At 47.3% G+C, this 19,141-nt stretch overlaps 1 protein-coding gene across 1 annotated transcript in view; it reads right to left on the reverse strand.

Moving 5' to 3' along the window:
- The window catches only part of MRPS2 (mitochondrial ribosomal protein S2), a 161,177-nt gene that overhangs the window by 7,743 nt on the left and 134,293 nt on the right, over positions 1 to 19,141 (reverse strand). The gene's annotated exons all lie outside the window — the stretch shown is intronic.

The raw sequence follows: 19,141 nt of genomic DNA on the forward strand, positions 1-19,141 counted from the left end.
AAGGGCTGACTCACCCGCCAGGCCTCCTGCACGCCCATTCATTCCAATGGGCGTCTCACCCGCCAGAAACAAAATCGGGTGATTTCACCCGCCTTTGCAAGACAAATGGTTGAGAGCTATGTGTCACAGCGTCAATCACGTTTGGCCCACCCAATTTGTAATTTAAATTTGTTAATGGCTCTTAACACCTGGCTTAATTGCAATGCAAATGGTTTGTCCTTGGGAGGTGATGGTCACGTTTTTTTAACTGCAAACATGACCATCACAACCCCAGGAACAAAGCATTAGCATTGGAATGAAGACAGGTGTCAGAGCATTAGCAGCTCGACCTGCAGGCTCAAAAGGAGCCAGCGCTCGACCTACATGCTCAAAAGGAGCCGGGCCAACAGAACCACCCAGAGAAAGAAAGCCGCAGGTTGCAGCACCGTGGTGTTTAGACGTCCACTTTAGTTTGCAGAGTGGCTGTGCTGGACGCAGGTTGTCCCGACGTGCTGTTTCCTGAGAGTCATACTCCAGGGAACAAAGCAAGTCAGGACAACCTGCGGGCCGCACAGCCACTCTGCAAACTGCGGGACAGAGTGCCCAATTACGGGACAATCCTGCAAAATACAGGACAGTTGGCCACCCTATTTCCCATACATGCCAACATTCTGAGGCACCTCGGAGGGAGATTTCATGAGAGAATTCCGGAAAAAGTAATTTCCCCATAGGAATGCATCGGGGGTAGAAATACTTGCTGAGTTGCGGTGGGAGAATGTGAAAAATTGCAATATTTTAAATTTCAAAATCAGGACTCTCCTGCCTAAATCGGGAGGGTTGCCATGTCTAATTTCACTATCAAATGGTGGGAAAATAACATTACTGTGGTGTCCCCTTTAACTTGCGCACGCAGAGGTGTGATGTCACTCCGTCACGTGCGGCTGCAGAATTAAAGGGGCAGATCACATGCGCTCGGGCAGAGTACAAGTGGAGCCTGGACGCAATACCTTGCCTCCTGTTCCTGGTCTAAAAGGATGACTTTAGAAATCATCCTGGAGTCATCTGATGATCAACAAACTACATTAGAAGTAATTCCCACATCATCAGAAGTCATCAGGCTGTTAAAGTCATCAGCAAATGTCTCAGAATGGTGGGTGATGATTTGGGGATGAGTTTAGGATGACTCGCTGATTATGCCAGCATCATTCCTATTTTAGAAAACTCATTGTCCTTATGATTTTAGGATGACTTGCCGATTAATTCAAGAGCATCACCATGTTTGTCCCTGATGATTTGGGGATGATTCTGGGATGAACTGTTGATTACTTCAAAAGAATCAACATGTTTGTTACTGATGATTTGGGGTTGATTCTGGGATGGCCCGCTGATTACTTCAACAGCAAAAACATGTTTGTCCCTGATGATTTGGGGATGACCTACTGACTACTCCAAGAGCATCGCCATGAAACATGTTTGTTCTTGATATGGGGATGGCTTACTGATTACTTCAGAGCATCACAGAACTTGTAGGATGATTTGCGGACTAATACTGATTGTCATTCAGCTTTTGCTTAGTTGCACTTGTGCTGAATGATTTTCGAATGCCTTGCTAAGCGCACCTTTTTGGCATTCTTTTTTATTGCATGTAAAACGCATAATATGGATATGATCATTTAAATAGCAACTCTCAATGTAAAAGTGTTAAACCATTCACCAGGAATCACACTTAAAATGCATACATGCCACAGAAATTGTTTACTTGCAGTTATAAGTGACTAACACTATGTAGGGGAATGTGCTGCTAAGTACATTCTGTAGTAAAAAAATAATCATTTTAATTAGATCATGCACCCTGCCAAATCAAATCCATGTGACTCAAGACACATATTGGTAGAGCCTGCCATGGAGCCAATCATGAACTAAGCCAGAATTATCCAATCTTAACATTTCTCATACAGTAATCAGTCCACTCATTTTACATTGGTGCCTACGACATGATGACTACTGGTATGCAGGAGTACAGCAAGGAGTACTGTCTAAAATTATTATTCGGCCCCCACACTTCTACAAAACTAGCAGGGATCTCATTCATACAGTGTCATGTCTGACCCTGCTCCTGCCTCCGCGTATACGTCTCTGAACACCAAGATGAGGCTACCTAAAGACTTGCGTTACAACAAGCAGCAGTTCACCGTTTTATTCATGTTGGAGACTCACAGGAAAGTTTCCATGGAGACGTGCTGCGTATCCGAGATGCCGCACTCCCAGTCCGAACGCTGTTGTCAGGGGCCGTCACGTGATCCACAACTTTGTGAGATCGTAATGCGTCTCGTGACTGTATTTAAACAATGTGATGGCAGGCATCTAGTGCTTCTGATTAGCATTTATTTGATTCCTCCAAGCTCCGGCCACTTATGTGCACCTTGTAACTTTGTCTCTTTGGGTTATATCCTGACCAGAATCCAGCGTTCCTTCCTGGACCTTCGGCAGCCGTTCTGTATTCCGATTACCCAGCAATTCGACCACGGCTTGTTTGAAGGAGCTGCTATTACTGTTTCCACAGCATTATGTCTGCATTCTGATTACCCAGCATTTCGACCACGGCTTGTTTGAAGGAGCTGATATTACTGTTTCCACAGCATTACGTCTGCATTCAGATTACCTGGCATTTCGACCCTGGCTTGTTTAAAGGAACTGCTCTTAATGTTTTCACAGCATTACGTCTGCATTCTGATTACCCAGCATTTCGACCACGGCTTGTTTGAAGGAGATGCTATTAATGTTTCCACGGCATTATGTCTGCATTTTGATTACCCAGCATTTCGACCATGTCTTGTTTAAAGGAACTGCTCTTACTGTTTTCATTGCATTACGTCTGCATTCAGATTAAGGAACTGCCCATTCCATTCCTTGTCCATAGCGCCTTCCAAAGGTGGCTTCCTGCTGCAAGGATTAAGACCAGCTACAGCGTGTATCCTGTTATTGTTCTGTCTCTGGACTCTATCTTTCTAATGCAGCAATCAAGTTGTTATGGATTCATTTTTCTGTTTCTTTGCTACGAAGATTCATCATTGTGAACTTTGACTCCTTCTTGGACTGCCAAACAGAGCACTGGACTTTTGGACGCTCTCCAGGGGATACCTAAAGTGCACCAACCCGATTCTAGTGCGACCCTCATGCCATACTGGTATAGAACCCTACTAACCCTTCCTTTCCCTGTTTTTTGCCTTTTCGGATTACTTTCTTGTCATCTGGGACTTCCTGGCTTTAACATACGGTAAGATAACATCAGATACTAGCATCTGAGGGAATTAGGAAGGGGTGGCTTTGATTGTGTCTGAGTTCCATACTGAATCTGGTGATCTTGCCTTCCTAGGAGAAGACAAAGAAATAACCACCAGTCGACTCAGAAGTCTGGATCCATCGTTCTCCGCCTAGTCAGCTCCCATACATTTGTGGGTGCTTCGCCCTTTCCAGTGATTCACTCGTCTAACTTTCGATTACTATCAGCTAGTGAGGTACATCATTTGGAAGGTTTTTATTCTTCTAAAGACTTCAAGGTAGAGAAAGGGGAGCCGTATTGTCCATCAGGACCTAACCGTGTTCCTGGTAAGTAATTTCCAATTGTCATTGCACATTAGTGACCAGGTTTGTGACATATAGTTGAATAAGGCTGCCACTGGCAGTCTATACACTTCCAGAAAGCAATGTGAGCTGGTAAAATAAGCAACTGAAACAGGATTACTTCAATGAATCCAAAATGGTAACATGACCAAACAAAGTTCTATAAAATAAAAAGATAGGATATATAATCAAACTAAAAATACATAGTACTATTCTGTCACTGCTGCCAACAATTCTAGTGCTTCAGTAAAGGTTATGTGAAATGTTTTCACTGGACATAAAAAGCCAAGCTCGCTATATATGAATGATAATAGGCTGATGACCTTTGTCATATTCCCCAATTCACATTCATACTGCCCTAGCTACGTACATACAGAGATTTCATCAAAGCTCCTGGTAGGAAGATCAAGTCTGTCCTCTATTCTGCTGGTAACCACAAGTAAAGACCCTCAAGTTAAACTGACTCATCAAAAGTAAAAGTCAACCACCTCAACAAGTACACAAGAAAAGATTGCCCACACAATATATAGTGGTTAAATATATAGTATTTATATAAACGTTTAGATATAAATGAATCTCTACATTACAGGTGAGTACTTTATTTCACATGAACACCACACTATGTATAGGAGCCGACACAGGGTCTCCAGAAAATATGCACTTAATGGATAGTTCACCAGGTCTGCCAAGGAATTATATTGGCCACTAATCATAACATTCCAACAGAAAGGTGCAAGTAGTCTACCAGGGCCCTTCCCTTGTACATAGAAGGAAAAGGCAGGTATGCACACGATACTCAAAGGTGAGTATACCTTTTTGACATAGGAAATTTTAGATGGATTCACCGGCCCCCAAAATCTGGTCACACATGTCCCCAACTCATATTTGGCCCTAGGGAGCACGTAAGGGAAAAGCACAGTAAAAATACTAGCAACACTTAATGAAAAAAGGGGTTAAACAAGGTATGAATGACCAGATAAACTAGGGAACCCATCCCATAGGTGAGGTAAGACAGATGTATAGGAATTGCCAGTTTAGGGTTAGTCAAAAACAGGCACCCTCAAAATCCCCAATGTGGCAAGGGCAAAGCTTGAGACTATGTTGGGCAAAAGTGGAAGCCACAGGCCTAAGCATAGCCCGCACCCCCTGGGTGAGCATCCTTTGTCATCCCAGTCAAAAGCAGGCACTCAGCACCCTCAAAATCCCCAATGTGGCAAGGGTAAAGCTTGAGACTATGTTGGGCAAAAATGGAAGCCACAGGCCTAAACATATCATGCACCCCTGTGTGAGAATCCTTTGCCATCCCAGTCAAAAGCAGGCACCCATCACCTTCAAAATCCCCAATGTGGCAAGAGTAAATCTTGAGACTATGGGCCTCATCACGAGTCTGGCAGTAACCCTTAAACGTGGCGGTAGCGCTATAACTGCCACATTTAAGGGTCCACCAGATCATTGCCTTGGCGGATTTCCCCCCAGCTATGAGCTGGGGGGAAATCCACGGCAAATTTGCCGATTTTCGGCGCTATTACCGCAGCAAAAAGCAGGAACCCAGCACCTTCAAAATCCCCAATGTTGCAAGGGTAAGGCTTGAGACTATGTTGGGCAAAAGTGGAAGCCAGAGGCCTAAACATAGCATGCACTCCCTGGGTGAGAATCCTTTGCCATCCCAGTCAAAATTAGGCACCCATCACCCTCAAAATCCGCAATGTGGCATGGGGCAGTAATGGAGTCCATGGATGGTAATTGGCACTGGCAGAGCTGTGAGGGAGCAATTCCAGGGGTGCTGGGGTCACGTGGTAACACAAGAGGAACTAATGGGAGGAATGGGCCCCCTTTTCAGGGGTGTGTGCATACCTCCCGGACACCCCATTCCATACGCCCAGCTCCCTAAGGACCGTGCCTCAGTGAGGGCAGAGTAGATGAGCACCGGAAGGAGGGGCACAGAGAACGAGCTGGAGAGCACTAGCACTCCCCCTCCCCCAGAGGGGGCTGGCTCAGAGTACTGATAGTGAGGGGAGCTAGGAGGCGACCAGGGAGTACTAGGCCCCCACGACTAGTCATCTGAACAGGACCCTTCCACTGGCCGGTCAATCCATAAGGGTGTAAGAGACTTCTCTCGGAACATACTTGAAAGCAGGTCAGCCCTACAGACACAGGATAACATGCCCGCCGGTGAGGTAAGCCACATGGGCGTGAGATCTAAGATAGCTAGCTGCGAGTACACACAGAGGGAGAGATGGGGCCCCGGACCAACATGGCAGCCAGGGGGGGAAATCCAGGGCAACAAAAAAAGACGTTGCTGCACTAATGGAGGAGATCCGAAGCATGCGAGCCGACATTGGAGAAAGAGTTGATAGAATAACTCAGAGGATCGACAAGATGGTAGATAGACTGGAAGAAGTGGAGCACAACCAATCCTCTTGGGATGGCATGGAGATACAAATGAATGTGAGAATGTCGGAAATGGAAAGGAAAGAGGGGGAGATCATTTTGAAAATGGATGATGTTGAGAATCCAGAGAAGCAGAACAATCTGAGACTCTTTGGGATCTTGGATAAGAAGGGGGGGACGGAGATGGACTTCACAAAGTCAGTGAACTCATTTTCCAGTGCCAGAGGACCAGCAGGGGGTCCCAGATCGGTTCTTGCCCGATTGCACCATTATCGGGATAAGCACAACATCCTTGAGAAGGCGAGGAAGAAGAGCCTGATGATGTACAGTAACACCGAAGTGGCAATTTTCCAAGACCTGTACTCACTAACACTCACAAGGAGACGTCTGTGCTCACCCCTAACAAAGTGGATGAATGAGCAGGAAATCTGATATAGGTGGGGGTTTCCCGTTTTCCATAGCCTTCGAAGTAGATGGGACTAAATACAAACTGTGAAACGAGGATGAGATATGGAGGGCCTTGAGCAAGCTAGTTGGTGACACCAGAGGCCCACAGGCGGCTAAGGAGTAGGAGGTTTGGGTGAGCCAATGGCATATCAAGGGACCCAAAAGACAACGAATGCCTGGATCTCAGAGGTTCAGGAAGTTGAACACATCCCCGGCTGCTGGCATCTGATGGCAGATGATGTTGTATCTTTTTTCTTTGTAAGGAACACCGGGGGGGGGAGCGGTCCTCCATGAGGGTACATGCAGGGTGGGATTTGACTGGTCGGACAGGTGTCGAGACTGTCCACCGGACACCTGATAGACAGTGCACCCAGGGCGACTGCGGGGGAGAGGTTAAGGGGTGTTAAATGAAGAGTGGTGGGGAGAGGGCCTCTGAGAAAAAGCGGTCTGTCGTCCTGGGGCCCGTGTGATAGGGTCCGGTTGCTGGTTCAGTTTCACCCTAGTGATGTTAACTGGGAAGAGCCTGGTACCACTCAGGGTTGGGGGAGCGGAGGGGGAGGAGGGAAGGCACACCCGGGGGGGAGGGAGACTGGTATGAGTGACCTTTCATGGTCTTATTTTATGTTCCTGTGACATAGTTCAATTTGGTATGATAAGGCTAGCCAGATGGCAAGGACGAAGGGTCCGTAGCGTGATAACAAGATGGTGACCGCAAGAGAAGGCGCTCAAGGGAGCCGGATGAGGATTGAGATTCTTAATGTTAAGGGCTTAAACTCACCAACTAAAAGGTCCCTGTCTGCAAGGGAATTCCATAGGGTACAGCTGGATGTTATGTTTCTCCAGGAAACCACATTTTGTAAGGGGAGGCAAGAAGAATTTCCTGTGGTTTAGCAGGCCAGGTATACTAGGTGTTGGGTCCGGTAAGGAGGGCGGGGATGGGTATCCTATTTAACAGAGCACTTAAGTTGGAGGTATCCAAGGTGTGGTCAGACGAGGAGGGGAGTGCATTGCTGGTCTCAGGCACCATTAGAAAGGTGTGTTTTACGTTTGCTATGATTTATGCTCCCAACCAGGGCCAACTGAGATTCTTGAAGAATATCCTCCCGAAAATAATGGTGGAGAGTTCAGGACACATCATCGTTGGAGGTGACTTAAATATATGGCGTTGAGCGTGACCTGTTCAGGGATTTAATCCATCTACCTTTTTTCTCTGCTCCACCAGGACGCCATTAGAGGCACAACATTCGTTATCCACGCAATTTGACGCACACCTTTGTCATCATATAACATTTCCATTTCTGCATTCACAAGAGGACCTTTTTTCCATCACCACACCTAATGAGATTCATCAAAAAGATTCTAACTGATGATTGGTGGTTATTTGTGACCAACATTATTGCACTCTTTGAGGTTCTTTTCCTGACGACACCATTATATGGTTTACACTCTCCATTTCTGAAAATCAGGCCTTGAGAACGACCTGTTGGGTCAAAACATGTGTCGGCTGTTCACTACCTGATGAAATGTTCTTATGCAAACAATCTAAGTGTATTTGTGACTATAATATGATATGCAAAAGGATTTTTCGCAAGATTATCTTCTTTTTGGCAGTGTGCAATCTAATTTACTTCCAAACACTTCGAATATACTTGGTCTTTGTTTGGGGGAGCTCAGTGGAAGTATAAATGTAGCAGGCCATAATTTTCCTCTGTTATTTTTCCAGGTGGAGTTCTTAGCGCACCGGTAGCTTTTGGCGAACCCCTTACATCCAATCACCCTGCAACTTTAAAACATTTTGGTGCCAGCATAAGTATACAGTTAAGCACATGAGACATACCTGTCACTTACACAGCACGGAATAGACTAACATGACTTTCCCCCTTCTCATATCCCCAATCAGTTTGCCTCTGGATCTCCAGAGTATGTGGGTCATCAGCACCGGCAGGCGGGGTGTGGGCCTCTAAGATCTCAGGAATGTCGTCGCCAGCTGCGGCTCAAAGGTTAGTGCTGGGAGCCGGCTATGGTATTCCAGTACCAGGGACCAGCAGTCAGTGACACGGTGTAAAGCTCCTTCCTTTGCCGCTGTGACTTTCTTAGCCACCAGGATCTCCCAAACCTTTATCCACCATAGAGGCACCAAGGGGCCTTCCTGTGTTTCCTATTTGCAAGCCATGGTTATTTTGGCTGCTAGCTGCAGTTGTGTAAGCAGTTTGGCGGGGTGCCCTGTTTTGGGGTAACACTCCGGTCTTGCTACTCCCAGTAGGATCACCTCTGGGTCCATGGGTAGTTTGCGGTGAGTTATGTCTTCAATAATGTGCGTGATCTCCTCCCAAAAGGCCTGCACTGTATCGCACTCCCACTACATGTGGAAGAAGTTCCCCCATGTGCCACATCGCCTCCAGCAGCCCGGGTCTATAGATGCCTGGAAATGGTGCAAGCGTTCCGGGGAGTGATACCAGCGATGGAAGAGTTTCACTGCACATTCTTAATTGGTGATGCACCTTGAGGCTAAGTTAATACTTGTCCACATGTTTGGTCCTCGAAGGAATGCCCTAGGTCCTCCTGCCACCTGGCCATATACAGTGGTTTAGCCGTCAGCATGTCTTCTATAGGAGACTGTACAGCTTAGTGACCCGCCCCCGGTGAGGGCCCTCCTGAAGCACATGTTCTAGAGAGTGAAGGTCCCTTGTGGCCCCCAGTCGGACCGATGGCTGTGAGATCCAATGCCTAATCTGGGCGTCCAGATGAAAGCGACTCTTGCATTCTACGAAGCAGAGTGGGGTGCCATTGTCGTAGAGCTGTGAGAGGGTCCAAAGGTCCCCCTTGGACCATCTGCTAAAGTTTGCTGTATCCATTCCGGGAGAGAAGTCCAGATTCCGGAGGATCGGGAAGAGCGGGCCTGGGCCCTTGGGTATCTTCTTCCTGCGCCGGGCCCATGACCATGCGTTTAAGGTGGCTTTGGTGGATGATAGGATCATCGGCCAACTACTACAGGTTCTGCCTGAAGTGTGGAGCAGAGAGTTCAGCTGGAAGGGGCATTTAGCCTGTTCGATGCGTGTCCATTTCGGGGGGTTCGCCTGTTCCGCCAAGGCCATGGCGTTTGAGAGTTGAGCTGCTATGTAGTAGTTTATAAGGTTCGGAAGACCCATGCCTCCCCATTTGGACGCTCCAGTCATAACCTTCAGTTGGATTCTAGCTCTACCCCCTTTCCAGGCGAATGTTGAGAGTTTCTTCTGCAGCTGCTCCAGGGGTTGTTTTGGGAGAGGAACCGGCAGGGTCGAGCAGAGGTATAGAATTCTAGGGAGCAGGTTCATTTTACATGCTGTAACTCTGCCTAACAAGGAGATTTCCTGCCCCTCCCAGCGCATCAAGTCGGCTTCCAACTCTTTAAACAAGGGGAGGGGGGAGTTTACTGCGTATAGCTGATTCGGGTCTACTGTAATGCGTATCCCCATGTAAGCAGAGGATGCGGTGTTCCATTTCACCGAGCATTGTGTTTGGAGGTTTGCTATGCACTCTGCACCCAAATTCACTCCCAGTGCCTCTGATTTAGAGTAATTCACTGTGAACCCTGCCACCAGTTCGAAGGCCTTCAGTTCTTCCAGGGCGACGGGGAAAGAGGATTGACAGTTAGTGATGGAGATCGTTACATCATCAGCGTATTGGGACATTTTAAATTGCTCGCCGTCTATGTCCATTCCAGCTATCCTGTCATTCAAGCAGATCCTTTGAGTGAACGGTTCCATCACAAGGGCCGAGATTCTTTGATTCAGTCTCAGTGATTTTTTAGGGGCTTGATAGTTAGCTAGCAGCATCCTGTGGAATGAGGGACCAAACTGGAAGGCTTCCAGCGTGAGCGCATAAAGTTCCAGTCCACTTTGTCGAAGGATTTGGTGGCGTCTAAGGTTAGGACTGCTAGCTCCTGCTGACCTTGAGCTGCTACCTCGATGAGATTGAGGGCCCGACGATTATTGCCGCCTATGCTTCTTCCTCTGATAAAACCTGTTTGATCTGGGTCTATGATGGTTGGTAGGACCGATGCCAGCCTGTTTGCCAGTACTTTAGAGAAGACTTTTGCATCTATGTTAAGAAGAGATATAGGCCTATAAAATGTGCTCTCCTTCGGGTCTTTCCTGGTTTAAAGAGCATGATTGTAGTGGACTCTTGAATAGAGGGAGTTATAGTGCCTGTGTCTCGGAAGGAGTTGAATAGTTCCATCATGGGGCCTAGGAGCAGGAAAACGGAGGAGTTTGAAGAATTTAGGCGGGAAGCCATCAGGAACTGAAGCCCTGGGTTTCAAGGATTTGAGCACCTCTTCAGTCTCTTCAGCTCTGATGGGGGCCTCCAGAGAAGACCTGTCTGTTCCCGACAAGTGTGGAAGTTCAGCGAGCACTATAAATCGTTCCTGTCGTACATGCGGTCGGGGGGGAGGCCGTCAGTGCGTCGGCCAGATGAGCCATCACTACCTGTAATTTCGCCTCTTCCCCATACAGGTTCTTGCCTTTCGGTCCCCTAAGGGCAGTGATGCGGTTTTCGCCGGTAGGTTCTAGCCAGTTTGGCAACCAGGAATCTGTTGGCCTTGTTGCCATTCACATAGTAGCTTTGTTTAGCCCTGATTAGAGTCTGGACAGTGTCCTCCGAACATTAAGCCTCTAGTTTTGTGCGGGCCAATCTCAGAAGTTTGGCTGCTTTAGGTGACCATGCCTTCTTATGAAGTGTCTCCGGTTTTGCCACCTCCTTTTCCAGCTGCTCCTGTCTCTCACCACATCTTGTTTAAAATGCTGCTGCCTGAGCTATTAGTTCCCCTCTGATCACCGCTGTCATGGCTTCCCATCTTGTCGCCGTAGAAGTAAGGTCTGGCGGGTTCTCTCCTTGAAGTAGTTATGTATTGCTTTAGTTATGCCGTCTTGCACCATCATGTCGTGTAGCATTGGTTCGTATGAAGCCCATCGAGGTTTCTCCGGGGGGTCCAGGTCGAAGATCCGGGCAGTCTACAGTATTGAGGAATGATTGGATAGGGCCCTTGTGCTAATCTCTACTTCATCTGTGAACGTCAGCAGTTGTGGGCTTGCCAATATCAAATCTATTTGAGATGAGGAGTGGTGGACGTGCGAAAAGAATGAGTAGTCTGCAGTTTCAGGATGGAGGACCCTCCAGGTGTCCACGACCCATAGGACCTTAAACAGGTGGCAGAGGCCTAAGGCAATTTTGAAGTCTCTAGGTGCAGGGGCGCCAGATTTGTCCATCAGAGGGTTTGGCACCCCATTAAAGTCGCCTCCTTTGACTACTTGGCCTTTGATAAAGGTGAGGAGCGTTGACTCCAGTTCAGCGAAGAAGGCTTCCTGGCCCTCGTTTGGGGCATAGATGGCAGTTAGCATGTGCAGTTGATCATAGAGGTCACCCTTTATCGCAATGTATTTGCCGTCAGGGCTCCACAGAATCTCCTTTTCTCTAAAGGGTGTTTCTTTTGCTAGCAAAATCGCTGTGCCCCTTTCTTGCTGTTACCGGATGCCAGATATTGTATCGGGAATGCCTGTCCTTGCAGCCGTGGAGAGTCTTCCTCCAGTAGGTAGGTCTCCTGGAGAAACACCACTGAGCTCCGGAGGTCCTACAGGTGCCTAAGGGTGGATTTGCATTTTACAGGGGAGTTTAAGCTTCTAACGGTCAGTGAGATGCAGCGCAGCTTCACGTGTGGTGGAGGGGTCTTGTGTTGTTCACCTTTAGTGGTCAGGTGTGGGCCGGGGGGGTGCGCTGCCATAGGGAAGGTTGTGGTCAGGTCAAGCTGGGGATATGTTTCTGCTGCAACCCGGATTTACTTTTATCTAAACCAGGGCCAAACGTGGCCCACGAACCTAAGGGGCCAAGAAGGAGCCCAATCAACAAAGTCAAAAACCAAAATTTAACCAAACTAGGCCCAATGGGCCTCAGGCCGAGGTGTATATCCATTCACTCGGCTGGGGCATATCGTGGGACGCCTCGGCGCCGAGAGTGTGTGTCTCGGCACAGTGACCAGGTTGCTTCTTATTAGTTTTGAGTAGCAGGTGGATCCCCCCACCCCATGGGGACTTTCATCCAAGGGTTTTGCTGTGATTTCGGGGTCGAGCTTTGCATTTTATCTGGCAACGGGTTCATCAGGTCATCATCCGGAGTCGTTGGTTCCCCTCCCATGATGCCTCCCGGCTCATCGAGGGAAGAATTATACGTTTCTGTCCTTCGAATGAAAATTGAAGTGTGGCCAGGAAGAGCAACCAGTATTTGATCTTTTGATCCTGGAGGAAGACCGTCAGCAGCCGCGGGGCTCTCCATCGCTGGACTGTGGAGGGCGGCAGGTCTTAGAAAATTTGGACAGAGGCTCCCTGATATGTCAGGTCTCCCTGTGTGCGACTTGCAGACATAATCTCTTGCTTTGTAGTAAAGAAATGGACCCTGTTGATTACTTCCGGCGCGTCTGTTATGGGGGTGCCCCTGCGGCTTCGCAGTCTATGGGTGTAGTCCAACAAGAGTAGCGATTTATCGCAGTCTGGGAGGAGAGTTTGGAAGAGGTCACTAACGTAGGCCGGCAGGGCCTGGTCTGATACTGAGGCGGGGACCCCTTTGATGCAGATGTTATTCCTGCAAGCCCTATTTTCTAAGTCTTCCTGTTGGCGGTGCACGTTCTCAGTGTTTTCTTCTAAAGATTGGATTTTCCACTGCAGTTCCGTAATCTGCGTCGAGTGTTCCAGGACTTGGTCCTCTGTTTCGCCTACCCTGTGTTCCATCTTCTCCATTCGGGTGTCTAGCCCCTCTACTTTAGTCGCCACCTCAGTCATGCAGTTGCGAAAACTCCACCTTAATGTCAGCTAAGAGGGCTTGAATATCGTCCTTCATGGCCCATCAGCCCTGGGACCCCTCAGGTGACGGGGCCTGGGCTCGGATGGGGTCTGCTTTTCTTGATTTCTCTTGCAGGTGTAACATACTGGCTTTGTCCGCTGATATCGGGCCTTTATGCTTGGCCATCATGGTGCAATGATAAAGGCCAGCTGGGGCAGGAGCTCAGGCGATATGGGATTGTCAGATTTCAGTCACTGAACCAGAGCTTGCAGCCCCCTTGTGGGATCTAGGGCTTTGTAGAGGTTTCATATAGCTCCTAGGTTGTGTGACTGACAATGGAAGTGCATTTTTCTTTCTGGATGTTGGAACCGCTCAGGTCGTGGAAGGAGGGTATTTAAGGCTAGGCAGAGGGAGACCTTTGTGTCTCCCAGTGTGATTGTGACAAGGGTGTTGGGATGGTCCCCCTGTGCTAAGCGCCTGTGTTATAAGTGGTGGGGAGGCACCAACCCCGCTGTTAAAGCCCCTGCTGGCAGTGTGAAGGGCCCTTCTGTGGCCATGGGGCCAGTGTCTGCTTTCTCCCTGAGTGGGCCTCAGATGAGTCCTGCAGCGCTGTCTGCTTAGGAGGCCTGTTCACATGGGGTGTCTGGGGTGCATGGGGGGGCCAAGCCCTCCGCTGCTGCATCTTCAGCTCTTACCGGAGATACTGCGTCATCCTGTCCTCCTGTGCACCCTCTGGATCAGGGCCAAGCGTGTTGGGGTTCCACTGATGTTTCAGCTGTCTTCCTGGCTTGCGTGATGTGAAAGCGGGTGATGTCACCATTTGCAGGTCCCAGTTGGAGCGGTTTGCTGTGGCTTCCCGATGTGGGATAATGCCCTCGGCTCTGCTGTGGAGTGGGAGGGATGCCCACTCCAGTGGGCCTCAGCTGGTGCGCTGGTATCCACCCCTGCGAGGAGCTTGGGGCAATATTGCTGGGCCCGGCTGTGTGCGGGCACGCCGCTCAAGTGGCCCAGCAGCTGTGGGTGTTCGCTGCCTGCACAGTGTGGGCTGGGGGCTCCCTTCACCAGCCCAATGCTACGGTTCCTCGAGGGGGAGGCCAAAGCAGGGCCAGAACCCCCGCAGGTGCGGAGAGGATGCCACTCTCCACCGAGGCTTCTGCCAGTCCTCCGGCTCCTCCCCCTACCTCGGTGCTCCCGCCCCGAGCTGGCTTACAGGGCAGGCTTGAGGCCGCCTGCAGCTCCGCAGCCGAGGGTTGCAGCTGTCCAGGCATCAGGCTCCCCAGTAGCTGATGGACGATGTGGGTTCTGGGACCACAGGCTACTAAGTTTAGGAGGGTCTGAGGGCAGTAGAGCGAGCACCGATGCCCTAAGGGGACCAGTTCCTCCTCCCCCGGCTCAGCGCTTTCAGGGGGCCGCCATCTTGAAGTCGGGAACTCTGCCCTGGCGCAATTTCAAATGTGCGAGTTCCGTGGAAACAAAGCTCTGATTTTCTCCCAGAGTTAGAGAGGATGCTCCAGGCGGGGTTCCGCTTTCCGCTGGGTCATCTTCGTTCCAAATGTTTTATGTAAAGCGGACATATATCGTTGAAGCCCGGGCGTCCCATGGAGCTCTTAACGAGGCGTCCGCATTGCCGGCACCTCAAGCCATGCCCCCATCCTGCAACTTTAATATATGGGCAGACGTGAATTTGAACAGGCATGGGACGCAGGACAGGGCACAGGAGGTGGGGAGGACCTGCTATGGGGAGATCCAGGAGACTCTTGAATTGTGCAGACTGCGGGACATTTGGCGTTACTCTCAGTCTGCGGGACATTTGGCGTTACTCTCATCCATGAGAGAGGGAATACCCTATTGAAACTGTGTACCAAACACTAAGCCCTTTAAGACGAGGTAGCAATACTTTGAGATAGATGGGGATGCAGAATATACTCAACCATCAATAATCAGACTGACTCAGGAAGTAGGCAAAAGTACGTCTGTTTTCATATCAATTGTCTAAACCAGGGAGCATAACAACATCAACGAACATCCGTTCGATCTTCTCACTCAGCGAATTTCATAAAAAAATACAACATTTATAGATAAAACTTGTCATCATTGACGTCAGTCTACGTGGCAAACTACAAAAACCTACTTGGGAAAGTGATTGGCTTAAAGGGAACATCTAGGTATACGTTGCATACCTGTCTGGGAAAGTGATTGGGTCTCTAACATCAGGTGGGGCAACTAAGCCCTCCTCTAGTGCAAGTCACTATGAACGTCATCAAACACACAACGTCCCATTGGTTAAACAAACTATAGGGCTCTCTATTACCTGGCCCCATGCAATTGGTTGGCACCCTTGTACCCCTCTGTAACATTCCACACACGCTAGCAGCACGCAGGGCGGCATCCACGTGCTGGTGGGCTGGTCATGACCATAGCCTCCCACCAATTAGCCTGTCCTATATCATCACTCTTGCAGTCTGTCAGTCAATTAGCCCTTTGAGCATTGGCCTTGGAAATGTTCTCTGTGCCTGAGAATAGAAGGGAGTATAGGCATACTCTGTCTCTTGGTTTCGATACAGCTCGTCCCAGTATCTATTTCAATCCAAACATGTGACTGCAGGCCACGTTTCAGAGCTTTTCTGTATTTGAAATACTATTAAATGATGAACCTATGATGTCTTTAGTGTTCTTGCTCCTTACCCAAGACAGGAGTTTGTTCTTTTCCCATGTTCTGTAGCTACTGCATGACATTCAGGCACACAGTGGCCTTGACTTCCTGGTGCTGGGCCAGCCAAGCCTTTCTTGAATTCACCTCAGTTTATTAGCTGTTCTCATACTGCGCCACACTGTAAAAGCCTTCCTATTTACTGGGACCAAGCTCTGCTAAAGTGCATTGTGAAATCATCCATAGTCCACACATTCCTATGCATATACGTTGGCGCATCGCCGCAATCTATTCACTAGGTAGCCAGCCTTTAAGAATACTTTGTCTACTTAGAATCTAAACTTCTTGAGGAAACCTAAACTGATACTGAAAAGCTGCTACTAAAATCGAACATCCAATGTGATTTGTATAAGGAAACTGTCAGAGAATAAAGAATGAAAAAAGGATACATTGTAGTAGATATTGTGAAGGGCATCAGATGTTATGCCCAATAGATGATCCACATTAATTCAAACAAGGTAATTCTCACTGATATGTGAGCACAAGAAATAAGGAGAGTGGCACTTGTATCCCTATAAGTAAAACCATTTGATTACTAAAATTATACTCATGCAGGACTATGGTAATATAACTAACGGCGTTGCTTTAGATATTAGCATTACCAGGCTCAATGAGCTAATGCTTTGAAATCTGGTGACGTTCCTGTAAAAGGCCAGAAACCGTGTGTTACAGAAATACTTAGCTGTATTGCTGTGGAGATATAATCTAGGAATACTGCACAAATTGGAACGTATAAATGAAAAATGCTCACCCCAAGTTGTGTGCTCAAAGGAAACCTTCAGACTACCTGCCACCTTCTCCTACACACGCATGCCGGCCAGCTTTTACATCTATAAATGCAAGTCATACTTGTGTCCCACATATTGTTGCCATACGTCTGTTGTATACAGCTTATTGGTGCCCAGAACTATCCAGCAAAGGCAGCATATGTTTCATAGTGCCAGCTGCAGCCTAAGAATATTGTTTTATAGCTACTGCCTTTTTCTAGGTTTACAGACCATATCAAAAAAATGAAATATAAAACGGAATGATTCTTATATCCTCCAGTTCGCTTTTGCACTTCTTGTCCTACAATATTAATTCCCAAACTATTCTATATATGTATTTTATATCCACTTACAATAATGTGTTATTCAATGGAACAGAGTCAATGCAGTTGTTAATCCCTTAATACAATGACTAGACATATATTTTCATTGGTGTGTCAAACTCCATATTTATCTCATGCACACCATCACGGAAAAGGAGTTTCAGGTTGTTTGGTAGCAGAATATACATTAATTGATTTTATGCTAGTACAACACTTACAGCAATAAATGAATACAATAATTAACGCTATAAGTATTATCATGGCAGTGCTTAAATAGAAAAATGGTGTATTGTTTTATTTCTTCTACTGCTGTACATATATCAAAACCAGTACATGTTTTTCTGCTTTATAAATTGACTTTAGAATTGTGTCAGCCTGTTCCTGTAAAGTAAACTCTGGAACCAATGTGATAAAAGCATAGCACAGTTAAAGGGGCAGTTCATAAACAAAGCTTACAATTTCCTCTCTGCCAACCAGAAACCATAATGTGTCCTAATGCATTTTTGTATTGAATGATGATGTCTGGGGGTATGTTTACCACTAATACAAACTGCCATCATTGCCACAAAATAATTCTGTCTGGTTCAAGGAAAGCCGCTGACTTAAGCCATCCCAGCATATTCTAAACCCCTACCCCTACTATCCGAGCTCATTTCATTTTTTTAATACACTGCAACTAGGGAGGCGCCAAAGGCCAGAGTAGAAAATGTGTTCCCATGCCAACAAGATATGCTGTGTTGTCTCTTGGGGCACTGATTACAAACCTGCTGTGGTCTCTGACAGTCTATCTGCTACCCCCCTCTATTGATTTAGTTTCACAGAACTGCATATTATCTAGCTGGTATAACTCCTTTGACTGGTGACTAAGCCTGAAAGGAACACTGAGAATGCTGGAAGATCCAGTTTGTGTACTTCCAGAACAATTGCCATTGACACAGTTTAGGACAAACTGTACAATCTTCCGTGGGCTCTCTGGGCCAGACTTACTGTTCCATATCATCATGGAGTTTAAGAAAATGTTCATTCAGGAAGTCTTCAAATTCGGTGCAGGCCATGTCTGACTCCATTTCCTCAATTGCTGTAGTGATATCACAGGTTGAACTGGTCAGCAGGACTTTAAGTGATAGTGCTCAGTGCTAAAAATACCACCAGGGTCCACCCATGCCAGTGTCAATGTGCATCAGTAGTGCTCCAGTAAGAAGGCAAATTGATGCCTTCTCTAGCCAACTAAACAGGCTATCAAGTGATTAACCCTTGCACACATTCCAAGCTGCAATTACAGTTTGCGCCATTCCACGTCCAGCCTCCCAAATGTTGCTTATCTCTGAGGATTAACAATACTCTCTGCTGTGCTAGACAGATGGCTGCACCCATGGAACTGTTCAGAAACTGTGATATCATGTAAAGCAAACACAGGTAAAGATAAACTGGTAGTTCCTAAAGTAACATTTGACACCCAATACAACTAACCTTTCTCACCTTTCATTCATGGTAGAAAGAGAAATTAGTGATTGAACAGGGTACATCATGAACAAAGTATCTCTGTATAAAGAATAGATGAGGTTTCTCTGTCCATACTTTGAAGGCATCATGAAGTAGACACAGAGAACTGAACTCACGGTTGCTCTTTATGCATTTATTAAATCAAACTGAGGGTTGCAAAAAGGCCTAACTTGCCCTATGCTAAGGTAGGGTTTCCCTACCTAAATGAAACTAAGGATAGTATATGTCAGAATGTTCAAAGTAAATGTCTGTCTCCAAAACCTAAACTTGCCCTTTCATCTATTTGTATAAAATGTGTAGGGATGTCAGCTTCAAAAGCATAAGTGTTCAATTAACAGTTCCAAGCTTCTTCCAGCTTTTGATTGGAAAGTATCTCCCTTACCCACGATTCAAAATAGTTTACAAAGCCCCAAGGGGTTTCCCTTCTGAAAGGCTTCAAGATAGTTCAAAAAGCACCAAGGGGGTTCCCTTCCCCAGCAAGTCTTTCAACAATTTCACAAAGTTCAATTCTTTAATGCCAGTTCAAAAGTTCACAAAGTTCATTTCTTTAATGCCAGTTCACACTAGGGTCCTTTAGATTCACCCAC

Source organism: Ambystoma mexicanum, chromosome 8 (assembly GCF_040938575.1).
Source record: "Ambystoma mexicanum isolate Mex_15411 chromosome 8, UKY_AmexF1_1, whole genome shotgun sequence".
NCBI classification, from domain to species: domain Eukaryota; kingdom Metazoa; phylum Chordata; class Amphibia; order Caudata; family Ambystomatidae; genus Ambystoma; species Ambystoma mexicanum.